The sequence below is a fragment of the Megascapheus bottae genome, chromosome 28 (genome assembly GCF_031878675.1).
Source record: "Megascapheus bottae isolate mThoBot1 chromosome 28, mThoBot2.hap1, whole genome shotgun sequence".
NCBI lineage: Eukaryota > Metazoa > Chordata > Mammalia > Rodentia > Geomyidae > Megascapheus > Megascapheus bottae.
This window is the reverse complement of record NC_143536.1, coordinates 15,486,964-15,499,822: the sequence shown is the minus strand read 5'-3', so window position 1 is coordinate 15,499,822 and position 12,859 is coordinate 15,486,964. Positions and strand designations below refer to the sequence as shown.

Genomic DNA, 12,859 nt, shown 5'->3' with positions numbered 1-12,859 from the left:
TGGTTATTAGAGATAAGACTCTCACAGACTTTCCTGTTCTTCTGGTTTTGAACTGTGATCCTCAGATCTCAGATTTCTGAATAGCTAAGAGTATAGGCATGAGCCACCAGTGCCTTCCTAGGGTTGTTGTTGTTGTTTTTCCCCTTTTTAAATAGTATTATTGGTGTGAGGTGTGTGTGTGCATGTGCGTACGTGTACACACACACACACACACACACACACACACACATACACACACACACACACACTGCTATTGGAACTTGAACTCAGGGTTGGGCACTGTCCTTAAGCCTCTGTGCTCCAAGCTAGTGCTCTACTTCGAGCCACAGCTTTTTTTTTTTTTTTTTTTTTTTTTTGTGGTGGTGGTGATCTATTGGAGATAGGAGTCTCACTGAGGATTGAAGTTCAAAACCACCCCAGGCAGAAAAGTACATGAGACTCTTTTTTTTTTCCCCCAGTCCTAGAACTTGAACTCAAGGCCTAGGCACTGTCCCTGAGCCTCTTTGTGTTCAAGACTAGGCTTTACCACCTGAGCCACAGTGCCACTTTCAGCTTTTACTGTTTAAGTGGTACTCAGAAATGGAACCCAGGGCTTCGTGCATGCTAGGCAAGCACTCTACAACTAAGACACATTCCCAGCCCTTACATCCCAGATACTTTTTCCCAATAAACTATACAGAAAAAGCTGGAAGTGGCTCCGTGGCTCAAGTGGTAAAGCACTAGCTCTGAGCCCAAAAAGGCTCAGAGATAGGGCTCAGGCCCTGAATTCAAGCTCCAGGACCAGCACACACACAGAAAAGTCTTACTAACTTTCCAGCCTGGACTGTGCTTTGAACCAAGACCCTCAGATCCCATTGGCATGGAGCCAGCATGTACCCAGCAATATAAAAAGGGCCAGACACAAATGGAAACAGTTAAGCTTCCCTCTGTTTAGATGCTAATTACAAAGCATGGAGATCCAGGGAATCCAGCCTTCTCTGGCTTTCTCCTTTGACATGGTAAAAGTAGCATCTTTCTGTGAACTGTTAGAGACTCTCTAGCTCCAGAGCAGGAGAGGACCTATGGCTTTACCTATTGTCCCAGTGTGGCTCACACTTGTAATCTTAGCTCCTCAAGAGGCTGAGAGATCTTAGGATCTTAGTTCAAAGCCAGCCTGGGCAGGAAAGTTTGTGAGATTCTTACCTATAATTAACCAGAAAAAAAAAAACAAAAACAAAAACAAAAACTGGAAGCACTAGCCTTGAGCAAAAGAGCTCAGGGACAGCGCCACGGCCCCAAATTCAAGCCCCATGATCAACAAAAAATGAAAAAAGAAAAGAAGCAGGCAGCTCACGCCTATAATCCTAATTACTCAAGAGGCTCAGATAGCAGCAGGGTAACAATTCAAACCAAGCCCCAGCAGGAAAGTTCCTGTGCCCTTTAAGTCCAATTAACCACAAAAGGCCAGAGGTGGAGCTATGGTTCAAGTACTGGAGCACTAGCCTAGAGCACAAAAACTCAGCGGTAGCACCCAGACCCAAAGCTGAAGTTCCAGCACTGGCCAAAAAAAAAAAAAAAAAGTAGAAAAGGAAGGAAGGGAGGGAGGGAGGGAGGGAGGGAGGGAGGGAGGGAAGAAGGAGCAAGTCCCTTTGGCTACCTGAAACCATAGCCTCAGGGTCGAGGTCTCCTAGAGGACCACGGATGCTCCCTCTTCCTTCCTTCCTTCCTTCCTTCCTTCCTTCCTTCCTTCCTTCCTTCCTTCCTTCCTTCAACTTGAACTTAGGGCCTGGACTCTGTCCTTGAGCTTTCTCAAGGCTAGTGCTCTACCACTCGAGCCACAGCGCTACTTCCAGCTGATGTATGGTGTATATGGTACTGAGGAATTGAACCCAGGACTTGATGCATGTTAAACAAGCACTCTACCATTAGGCTCCTCTGTTTCCCTTTCTTGAAAGGACTAAAAGTAGCAGGCAACAGCTGCTGTCGTTTTGAGTTTTTAATTCTTTTGTCCAGCCTGAGCCTTAGGAAATAGTTCTCTTTCTCCCTACATTAAACCCTGGCTAAAACTTTCATCTTGTGAGACTCTCCTTTTGTGACAAACCCTCAGGTTCTTTTCATGCACGGATTTCAAGGGCCTGAGGTTCTGTGTAGCATCTGGGCGGCTGGGGGCCTCAGCTTCCCCCTAATGGATAGGATTCGGGTACTCTCACTGCTGCAGCCAGGGTTCAATTCCTGATCAGGAAGCCAAAATCCTCCTTACTTTCTTTCACAACTTTTCTTTCCCTTTCAAATAAGCTTGCTGTTTACTTAAGCCCTTCCCGGCCTTTTAGTTCTTTAATTGACAAGGAAAACAAACTAGCCTCAAACAAACTTACAGCCAAGTTACATGAGTCCATTTTCATAAATGTACTGAATATCATAATTCTCTGGGTCTGCCTCCTTCTCACCAGCCTGAGACAGCTTCACAGTGGAAATGGTCCTCGCTTGACCTTTGCACAATAAACCTCTCCTTAAGGATTCATGCATTTGAATTGCATCTCTTACATCTACTTAAAATTATAAGATGCCCGCTGGGACAGGATAGGTAGCTCATACCTATAATCGTAATTATTCAAGAAGCTCAGACCTGAGGATTCAAATTTGAAGCCAGCCTGGGCAGAAAAATCTATGAGATTCTTCTCCAATTAAGCACGCAAAAAAGCCAGAAGTGGAACCTTAAGCAGGAAACCTTAAGCAAGAAAAGTTGAGGGGCAGCACACGGACAAGCTTCAGGATTGGCATACACACACAAAAATGGTGAGATGGCAATATTGCACATGCACATTTCCTCCCCCACCCCTCGGAATGATTCTTTGTTTCATTCAGATCAGCCCACTGTCCTTTCTATGAACTCTGCCCATATTTCCAGGAGTCATAGAAAGACGAAATTTTGTAATCATGCCCTCACTCTTTAATTTCCCCGAATGGTGTATGTCCCCTTTTTCTATTAAATTCCATCTCTTATGACTTCATTTCTGTATATGTCCTCCTTTGTCTCTATGTTGGAGATGTCTCTATGTTGGGATCTTCACCTACTTATTTATTTATTTATGTTTGCCAGTCCTGGGCTTGAACTCAGAGCCTGGGTTCTGTCCCCGAGCTTCTTCAGCATTCTACCACATGAGTTACAGCACCAGTTCTGGATTTTTTTGTGCATGTGGTCCTGAGGAATCGAACCTACGGCTTCATGCACACTAGACAAGCCACACTACCACTAAGCCACATTCCCAGCCTCTATGAGACTCTTATCTCCAATTAACCATCCCTCCCCTCCCCCCCAACAAAAGCCTGATGTGGAGCTGTAGCCAAGACCATGCTATAAGATGAAGCTAGAAGTAAATTCTCCCTCCAGCATCCTGGGAGAGGAAGTCCTGAACTGTAGTCTCCTACAATCCAGCCCCCCCATTCTTATAGTCACTGGTAAAGTGAGGGCTGTGGCAGTGGAGAGGACATCTTGTCCCTGCCAAGTTAGTATACAACTCCGTCAGCAGATTTCGCTCGATGCACAGTCATTGCAGTGTTTCCATGTGTCCTCGGGCAATGCTGTGGACTAAGAGGGCAAATCTGGAAGTGTGGCAGTTGTATGTGCCACAGGCTGGCGAGGTCTCTCTCCTGTGTGCCAGGGATTTGAAATCCTGCTTTAACCGGATCACCTCCATAAACATCAGCTCAGCGGGCAGATTCCTTAGAAGGTAATTTCCTTCTCCCCTCCTTTCTTTTCCTCCTCTTTCTCCTTCCCCCCTTCCCCCAGTTCTGACATTTCCTGGTCCTCCTTCCTCATTGGCAGCTGCAATATTCAGTGGCCTGGAGGGTTTGTTCAAAACCACTGACCTCAGACTGTCTCTGTCTTTGTCTCTGTGTCTCTCTGTACCTTCAGGTAAATATGACAAACAAAAGCCAGGTATTGGTGGCTCACACCTTGTAATTCTACCTACTCAAGAGGCTGAGATCTGAGGATCACAATTCAAAGCCAGCCCAGGCAGAAAAGTCTTCATGAGACTCTTTTTTGCCAGTCCTGAGGCTTGAACTGAGGGCATGTGCACTGAACTCAGGGCTAGAGCTCTACCACTTGAGCCACAGCACCACTTCTGGCTTTTTTTCCTATGTATATGGTACTAAGGAATAGAACCCGGATCTTTGTGCATGCTAGGCAAGCACTCTACCACTAGACCAAACTCCCCCTACACCAAGACTCTTATGTCCAATTAGCCACCAGAGAACCAAAAGCAGAACTATAGCTCAATGCGATCGAGAGCTAGCCTTGAGTAAAAGAGCTCAGGGAGCACCCAGGCCCTGTGTTCGAGCTCTATGACTAGCACCAAACAAAAAAAATTGAAGGGACTGGGAGGGTGGCCTAGTGGTAGAGTGCTTGCGCCTACCATGCACAAAGCTCTGGGTCCAATACACACACACACACACACACACACACACACACACACACACACACACACACACACACACACATCTACACATCTAAAAATGGTGCTGTGGCTCAAGTAGTAGAATGCTAGCTTTGAGAAAGCTCAACAACAGTGTCCAGGCTCTGAGTTCAAGTCCCAGAACTAGCAAAAAAAATAATGAAAAGCCAAGTTATTCAGTAGGTGATGGGGACTGGCATGTTCCAAGTTTCTGCTTGTGTTGCACACATATACGTGTACTAACCTCAGGTTTGCACCTGCTACCTCGTGCTCAGGAAATACAAAGAGTTTTACCCTGTCATTTTCTCTCAAAACTGAAACTCTACCACTTGAGCCACAAACTCACTTCTGACTTTTTTTTTTTATGATTAATTGAAGATAAAAGTCTCATGGAGCTGGGTACGATGGCTCACACCTGTAATCCTAGCTACTCAGGAGGCTGAGATTTGAGGATCGTGGTTCAAAGCCAGCCCAGACACTAAAGACTATGAGACTCTTATCTCCAATCAACCACCAGAAAACTGGAAGTGGCTCTGTGGTTCCAGGGGTAGGGCAGTAGCCTTGAGCTGAAGAGTTCAGGGACATTGCCCAGGCCCAGAGTTCAAGCCCCACAACCATCAACAACAATAAAGCCTCATGGAAAACCAGGTACCAGTGGTTCACACCAGTAATCCTGGTTACTCAAGAGGCTGAGATCTAAGGATCACAGTTTAAAGCTAACCCAGGCAGAAAAGTCCATGAAACACTTATCCCCAGTAAATCACCAGAAAACTCAAAGTGGTAGAGAGCTAGCCTTGAGTGCGAAAGCTCAAATACGGTACCTGGGCCCTGAATTCAAGCCCCACAAATAAGTCTCATGAACTTTCCTGCCCATCCTGGTGTTTGATGTTTTTGTTTTTCTGCCAGTCCTGGGACTTTCTCAAGCTATCTACCCTTGACTCGCCACACCACTTCTGGCTTTTTTTCTATGTATGTGGTACTGAGGAATTGAACGCAGGGCTTTGTGCATGCTAGGCAAGCACTCTACCACTAGGCCATGCCCCTGCCCCCATCCTGATTTTGAATCTCAATCCTTAGATCTCAGCCTTCTGAGTAGCTAGGATTGCAGGAGATACGGGCATCAGCACCTAGCTGCAAATCCCTGTCCTGAGCTTACCAGTCTATGGAGGAGACAGCCAGACACCAGAGGAAGCATGGAAGGCCAGGACCTGCCTGCCTGCATTTCAGCTGCCATTCACACTGGGGCTCCAGTGACTGATTTCTGGATTAAGTAAGCCAACAGCCATCATAAACCCTCTCCTTGCAGAGGAAGCTTGCCTAGCATTTCCCCTGGGTGTACAGCCACCGAGCCTGGCATTGGCTGAGATGTGGAATTTCCTTTGGAAATGAAGCAGAGATTTGCAGGTACAAGACTCTTGCCAGGGAAGAGGCCCTGTGGCTCAAGTGGCAGAGCACTAGCCTTGAGCTAAAGATCTCAGAGACAGTGCCCTGGCCCAGAGTTCAAGCTCTATGACTGACAGACAACAAACGAACGAATGAACAAAAACCTTTTGCCAGCTTCTTCTGTGATTTTCCAGCTGAGCCTCCTGTTGGCAGAACTTGTATCTCAGTCAGCTGGCTTTTCTGTGTCTAGTCACTTCTTATGCCCTTGTGACTGCCCCTGCCTCACTGAATTCAATGTTGGGGCCACAATGCAGGCAGAGACTTGGCCCAGAGGAGAGGCTTGGGCCTCTGAGGTTCCTTGTGGTTCTGGGAGAGGCTCAATCTCTTTCAGACTTATAGTATTTTTTTTTGTCAGTCCTGGGCTTGAACTCAGGGCCTGAACATTGTCCTTAGGTTTTCTCAAGGCTAGAATCCTATCACTTGAGCCACAGCACCACTTCCGGCTTTTATTCCATGTATTTGATACCTAGGAATCAAACCACGGTCTTCATGTATGCTAGGCAAGCACTTTACCATTAGGCCAAACTTGGAGCCTTCTCTCAGACTTCTAGAGCACGCACTGGCTCCTGGATATTCTGTTTAGTGTGCCCAAAAGACAATATGCAAACAAAATGCTGGTTCTCCATAAAAGGCTGAGCACTAAACATAAAAATATGGTCAGCTGGAGATCCTACCTCCTTCAGGTACCTGAACAATCAAGGGGGTTAAATTCAGGCTGAAACTTGGCATCGGTGGCTCACATCTGAAACACAAGGTACTCTGAAGGCTGAGATTTAGGATGACAATTGGAAGCCAGCCTAGGCAAAAAAGTTTGCTCGAGGGCCGGGAGTTTGGCCTAGTGGTTAAAGTGCTTGCCTAGCATGCATGAAGACCCAGGTTCGAATCCTCGGTACCACATATAGAAAGAAGCCGGAAGTAGTGCTGAGGCTCAAGTGGTAGAGCTGTAGCCTTGAGAAAGTCCAAGGACAGGACTCAGGTCCTGAGCTCAACCCCAGGACTGGCAAAAAAAAAAAAAAAGTTTGCTCGACTCCATCTCCAATGACCAGCAGAATGTCAAAAGTCAGAGTGTGGCTCAACTGGTAGCACACCAGCCTTGAGTAAAAATAAAATAAAATAAAATAAGCAAGAACTCAAAGCTCTGACTTCAAACCCCCATACCTGCACACACATACACAGGCAAGGACTGAGTTCTACCTTTTTTTTTTACTGGTCCTGGGGCTTGAACTCAAGGCCTGGGCACTGTCTCGGAGAGGTTTTTTTGCTCCACTAATGTTCTACTAGTTGAGCCATCGCTCTGCTTTCGACATTTTGGTAGTTAGTTTATTCATGACAAGAATCTCACTGACTTTCCTGAGCAGGCTGGCTTTGAACTGCAATTCTCAGATATCAGTCTCCTGAATACCTAGGATTACAGGTGTAAATCACAAGCACCTGGCTGGAGAATCTTTTTCTTAAGGTTACTGCTTTACCATTTGAACCACAGAACCTCTTCCGGCTTTTCCTGAGTAGTTTATTGGCGGTTCGAGTTTCTTGCCCAGTTTCCTGTCCAGGCTGGCTTACACCACAATTCTTAGATCTCAGCTTCTAAGTAGCTAGACTTTTGGTATGAGCCACCAGTGACCAGCCTTGAATTCTACTTTAATCTCTACTGAAAGTACCTGCTTGTTTTCTACCCACTTCTCTGAAGCCTAAGCTGTTTCTTTGTTTTGTTTTTTGTTTTTATTTTTGTTTTGCTTTAAAATAGATAGATAGATAGATAGATAGATAGATAGATAGATAGATAGATAGATAGTTGTTCAGATATGGGTCTTGAACTCAGGGCCTGGGTGCTCTCCATTAGCCTTTTTTTTTTTTTTTGTCAGTCATGGAGCTTGAACTCTGGGCCTGGGCACTGTCCCTGAGCTCTTCAGCTCAAGCAAAACTAGTGCTCTACCATTTTGAGCCACAGTCCCACTTCCAGTTTTCTGGCAGTTAATTGGAGATAAGAGTCTCACCAACTTTTTGTGCCTGGGCTGGCATTGAACCATGATCCTCAGATCTCAAGCTCCTGCATAGCTAGAATTAAAGGCATGAGCCATGTGCTTTAGCTTTTTATTCAACACTGGTGCTCTGCTACTTGAGCCACACCTGGAGCTTCCAGTTTTTTTGGTCATTCCTGGGGAACTCAGGGCCGAGGCATTGTCCCTAAGCTTCTTTTGCTTAAGGCCAGTGCTCTACCACTTGAGCCACAGCACTGCTTCTGGATTTTCCTGTGTAGTTTATTGAAGATAAGACTCTCATGGATTTTCCTGCCCCAGAGAGCTTTGAACCACAATCCTCATCCTCAGTAGCTAGGATTACAGGTGTGAGCAACTGGTGCCTGGCTCAGGTTAACATTTTTAATGAACTTATTTTAAAGCACTTTTAGATTTACAGAAGCTAAGGTTTTGAATCTTTATGATAATCAGCTTCAACTTCCTAACATGGAACAAAGTAGAACAGGGGATAGAACTGGTTTAAGAGTCTGGAAGGATCAGCCAGGCCCAGTGGCTCACACCTGTAATCCTAGCTACTCAGGAGGCTGAGATCGAGGATCATGGTTCAAAGCCAGCCCTGGCACAAAAGAACCTGAGACTCCAATTAACCTCTAGAAAACAGAAAGTGGGCCTTGGCTCAAGGGTAGGGTGCTAGTCTTAAGCTGAAGAGCTCAGGGATACCCAGGCTGAGTTCAAACCCCATGACCCCCCCACCACACACACACACACACACACACACAAAATAGTCTGGGATGATCTACCTTCCAGTTCACCGTCATCAGACATTTTTCAAGATGTCAGCAGGCCACTGGCTGCGCTGTGCGGGAGAGTCCATGTGGTCCCTGGAGAAGGATGACGTCATCTCTGCACTTAGTCCTAGCCGTGGTGATTTTTGTCCTCCCAGTTTCCATGTGGCAGGGCTGGAGCGCTTCTTGTGTCTGCTCTGTTGATCTGTAGCCACCTCCTGGAGGGATACTCCACTGAAGAGTGTCTGCTAGCAAACATTAATGACTCCATCCTGCTGAGCTAAGTGTGTGCATTAGGATCTTCTTATGCTAATTTTTCTTCCAGGAAGCTGAGTCTTAAGGTTACTTCAGTTTGAGCATTGTTTGTTTACTCAAACAGAAAATGTAGTTGGGTGCCAGTGGCTCACTTTTGTAATGTTAGCTACTCAGGAGGCTGAGCTGTGAAGATCACCATTCAAAGCCAGTCCAGGCAGTAAAGTCTGTAAGACACTATCTCTAATAAATTATTTTTTTTAAAAAAATGGAGCTGTGGCTCCAGCGGCAAAGCACTAGCCTAGAGCATAGAAACTCAGGGACGGGGTTAGGAGTTTGGCCTAGTGGTAGAGTGCTTGCCTAGTATGCACGAAGACCCGGGTTCGATTCCTTGGTACCACATACATAGAAAAAGCCAGAAGTGGTGCTGTGGCTCAAGTGGTAGAGCTCTAGCCTTGAGAAAGCCCAAGGACTGTGCTCAAGCCCTGAGTTCAAAGCCCAGGATTGGGGGCAGGGAGGAAACCCTCAGAGACAGTGTCCAGGACCTGAGTTCAACCCCTAGGACTGGCATGAGAAAAAAAAAAAAAAGATGGGGGGGGACAAAAACATGAGAAGGAGTATCAATGTTCAAGAAGTAATGCACCCACTACCTGACGAATGTAACTGTAACCCTCTATACATTCCCCCAACAATAAAATACAAGTTTTTAAAAAAAGATAAATAGGCCGGGAGTATGGCCTAGTGGTAGAGTGCTTGCCTAGCATGCACGAAGCCCCAGGTTCGATTCCTCGGTACCACATACATAGAAAAAAAAGCTGGAAGTGGTGCTGAAGCTCAAGTGCTAGAGCTCTAGCCTTGAGAAAGTCCAAGGACAGTGCTCAGGCCCTGAGTTCAAGCCCAGGACTCGCAAAAAAAAAAAAAAAAAAGGGACTTTTCTGCCTAAGCTGGCTTTTAACTTAGATCCTCAGATCTCAGCTTGTTGAATAGTTAGGATTATAGACATGAGTCACCAGTAAATGCTTTACTTAGATTTGTATACTTTCTTTGGTTCAGTTTTTTGGTTTTGTTTTTTTATTATAGGGCTTGAACTCAGGGCCTGGGCTCTTTCACTCAAGCCTAGCACTCTAATACTTTGAGCCACAGCACCACTTCTGGTTTTCTGGTGGTTAAATGGAGCTAAGACTCTCACATGGCTGGGAGTGTGGCCTAGTGGTAGAGTGCTTGCCTAGCATGCATCAAACCCTGGGTTCAATTCCTTAGTACCACATACACAGAAAAAGCTGGAAGTGGTGCTATGATTCAAGTGGTAGAACACTAATCTTGAGAAAGCTCTAGGACAGTACGTAGGCCCTGAGTACAAGGCCCAGGACTGGAAAATAAATAAGAGGGCCCAGAGTTTGGCCTAGTGGTACAGTGTTTGCCTAGCATGCACAAAGACTGGGGTTCAATTCCTCAGTACTCAGGCTCTGTGTTCAAGCCCCAGGACTGGCAGAAAAAAAAAGAATGAAAGAAAGAAAGAAAAGAAAAAAAGAAATAAAAGATTCGCGGTCTGGGCACTGACCCTGAGTTTTTCCACTTAATGCTAGAGCTCTATTACTTTAGACCACAGCGCCACTTCCAGTTTTCTGGTGACTAATTGGAGATAAAAGTCTTACAGAGGGGCCAGAAGTTTGGTCTAGTGGTAGAGTGCTTGCCTAGCATGCACAAAGATGCAGATTTGATTCCTTAGTACCACATATACATAGAAAAAGCCAGAAATGGTGCTGTGGCTCAAGTGGTAGAGCTCTAGCCTTGAGAAAGCTCAAAGACAGTGCTCAGGCCCTGAGTTCAAGGCCCAAGACTGGCAAAAAAAAAAAAAAGTCTTACAGACCGGGCTCCCTTTGAACCTTGACCCAGTAGCGTATATCTCCTGGTGTATTTTAGATCTAACTTCTGTATATAAAAGAAAATATGGGGCCGGGAGTTTGGCCTAGTGGTTAAAGTGCTTGCCTAGCATGCATGAAGACCCGGGTTCGATTCCTCGGTACCACATACATAGAAAAAAGCCGGAAGTGGTGCTGAGGCTCAAGTGGTAGAGCTCTAGCCTTGAGAAAGTCCAAGGACAGTGCTCAGGCCCTGAGCTCAAGTCCAGAACTGGCAAAAAAAAAAAAAAAGAAAAAGAAAATATGTACCATATACCTCTCTGAGCTTGGCTTTCTTAACGTGGATTGTTTTTAGTTGATCTAGTTCCCTGAAAATGACATAATCTTATTCTTTTTAATGGATGAGTAACATTCCATTGGGTGTAACTACTGCTTTTTATTTTTCTTTTATGATTCACTTATCTATTGTAGGACATCTGCTCTGTTTCCATTACTTGGTTATTATGAATAGTTCTAGCGTGTTGGTTTTTTTCCTGACTAATTGAAGATAGAATCTCAAGGACATTAAATCAGGCACCCATGGCTCACACCAGAATCCTAGCTTCTCAGGAGAGTGAAATCTGGGGACAGTGGTTCCAAACCAGCTCAAACGGGAAAGTCCCTGAAACTCTCATCTCCAATGGACCACCAAAAAGCCAAAAGTCGAGCTGTGGCTCAAGCGGTAGAGTGCTGGCCTCGAACAACCAGCTAAGAGTGCCCAGACCCCTTAGTTCAAGCTCCAGAACTGGCACAAAATACAAAAAATAAGAGTACCATGATCGGGTCATAAGCGTGGCCTGGTGATAGAGTGCTTGCCTAGCATGCTCAAGGACCTGGGTTCAATTCCTCAGTGCCACATGAGCAAAGACATGATGCCGGGCCCTATCCAAAGACCCCCCCAAAGAACGCGCCTCCACCACCGCCAAGAAGTGTGGCATGCGTGTGTGGACGACCACGAGCCGTGCCCGGATGATGGCATGGGGGACGGTGACTATCCCGAGGACCCCCAGGACCTGAGAACGAATTGGGGTGAACCGTTACATTGGGACCTGGACATGTACATCAGGAGCCGAATGGACACGATGCCCACACCTGTTTCTTGGGATCTCACGTGCAAGCAGCTCCTTGGCCCCATTGCTTTCATGGTTTTCCTGTTCTGGATTGGGGATGTTTTTCCCAGCTACCAGCCTGTGGGGCCGAAGCAGGATCCTTGTAATAATCTGTACCTGGAACGAGGTGGTGATCCCACCAAAGAACCTGAACCTGTGCTTCACTATGATAGCTGAGAAAGCTTCGCCGGCTTTTGTGCCCTCGAACTAGGATTTTCTCATTCCTAGGAATTTAACCTTAATGAAATTCCTATTAAAACTCAAAAAAAAAAAAAAAAGCCCAAGGTCAGTGTTGAGGCCCTGAGTTCAAAGCTTAGGACTGGCCCAAAAAAAAAGTGCCATGATCCTCTAGAGCTCAGCTTCCTAAGAACTGAGATTGCAGCTGTGAGGCACCAGTGTTGGCCTTTTCGTTTTCTTTTCTACAAAGCAGAGTTATGCCTTGTCCTCAGTCTTGCAGGCACAACAGAGCTGACGTGTGTGACATCTTCAGCACAAGCCAGAGCTGCTGTCCTTATTGATGGTTCTGCTGGCACAGTGCCCGGTGCTTTGTGTCCTGATTCATGACCTTGCCTGTGTTTGTCTTCTAGTGTCGCTCCAGAAGGCAGCCCTGCACAGATGCCAGTGTTTCCCACCCCAGAGCGGGGCCCACTCCAGGTAGCCCACAAAACCCTCCACATTCAGGGTGACAGAGATTCAAATCTTCAAATCTTAACCAGACACAAACACATCTCTCTTGCTCCATCAGCATCAGAAAGTCTGAGAGGCATATGTGACAGGTTATGCAACCTGGAGGGATCCAGGATGCTTTACAATGTATGTTCTATGGATATGTTTAAAAGGGGTTGAATGGTTAGGCACCCTTAGCTCATGCCTGTAATCCTAGCTTCTCAGGAGCTGAGATCTAAGGATCTCCGACAAATCAATCCTTAAGACTCCTATCTCCAGCGAACTGGCAAA

The 12,859-nt window shown here is 46.1% G+C and overlaps 1 pseudogene; it reads left to right on the top strand.

Annotated features, from left to right (window-relative positions):
• Window positions 1-11,665: 11,665 nt before the first annotated feature.
• LOC150045303 (NADH dehydrogenase [ubiquinone] 1 beta subcomplex subunit 8, mitochondrial pseudogene) lies at window positions 11,666-12,079 on the top strand (annotated as a pseudogene).
• Window positions 12,080-12,859: the final 780 nt, after the last annotated feature.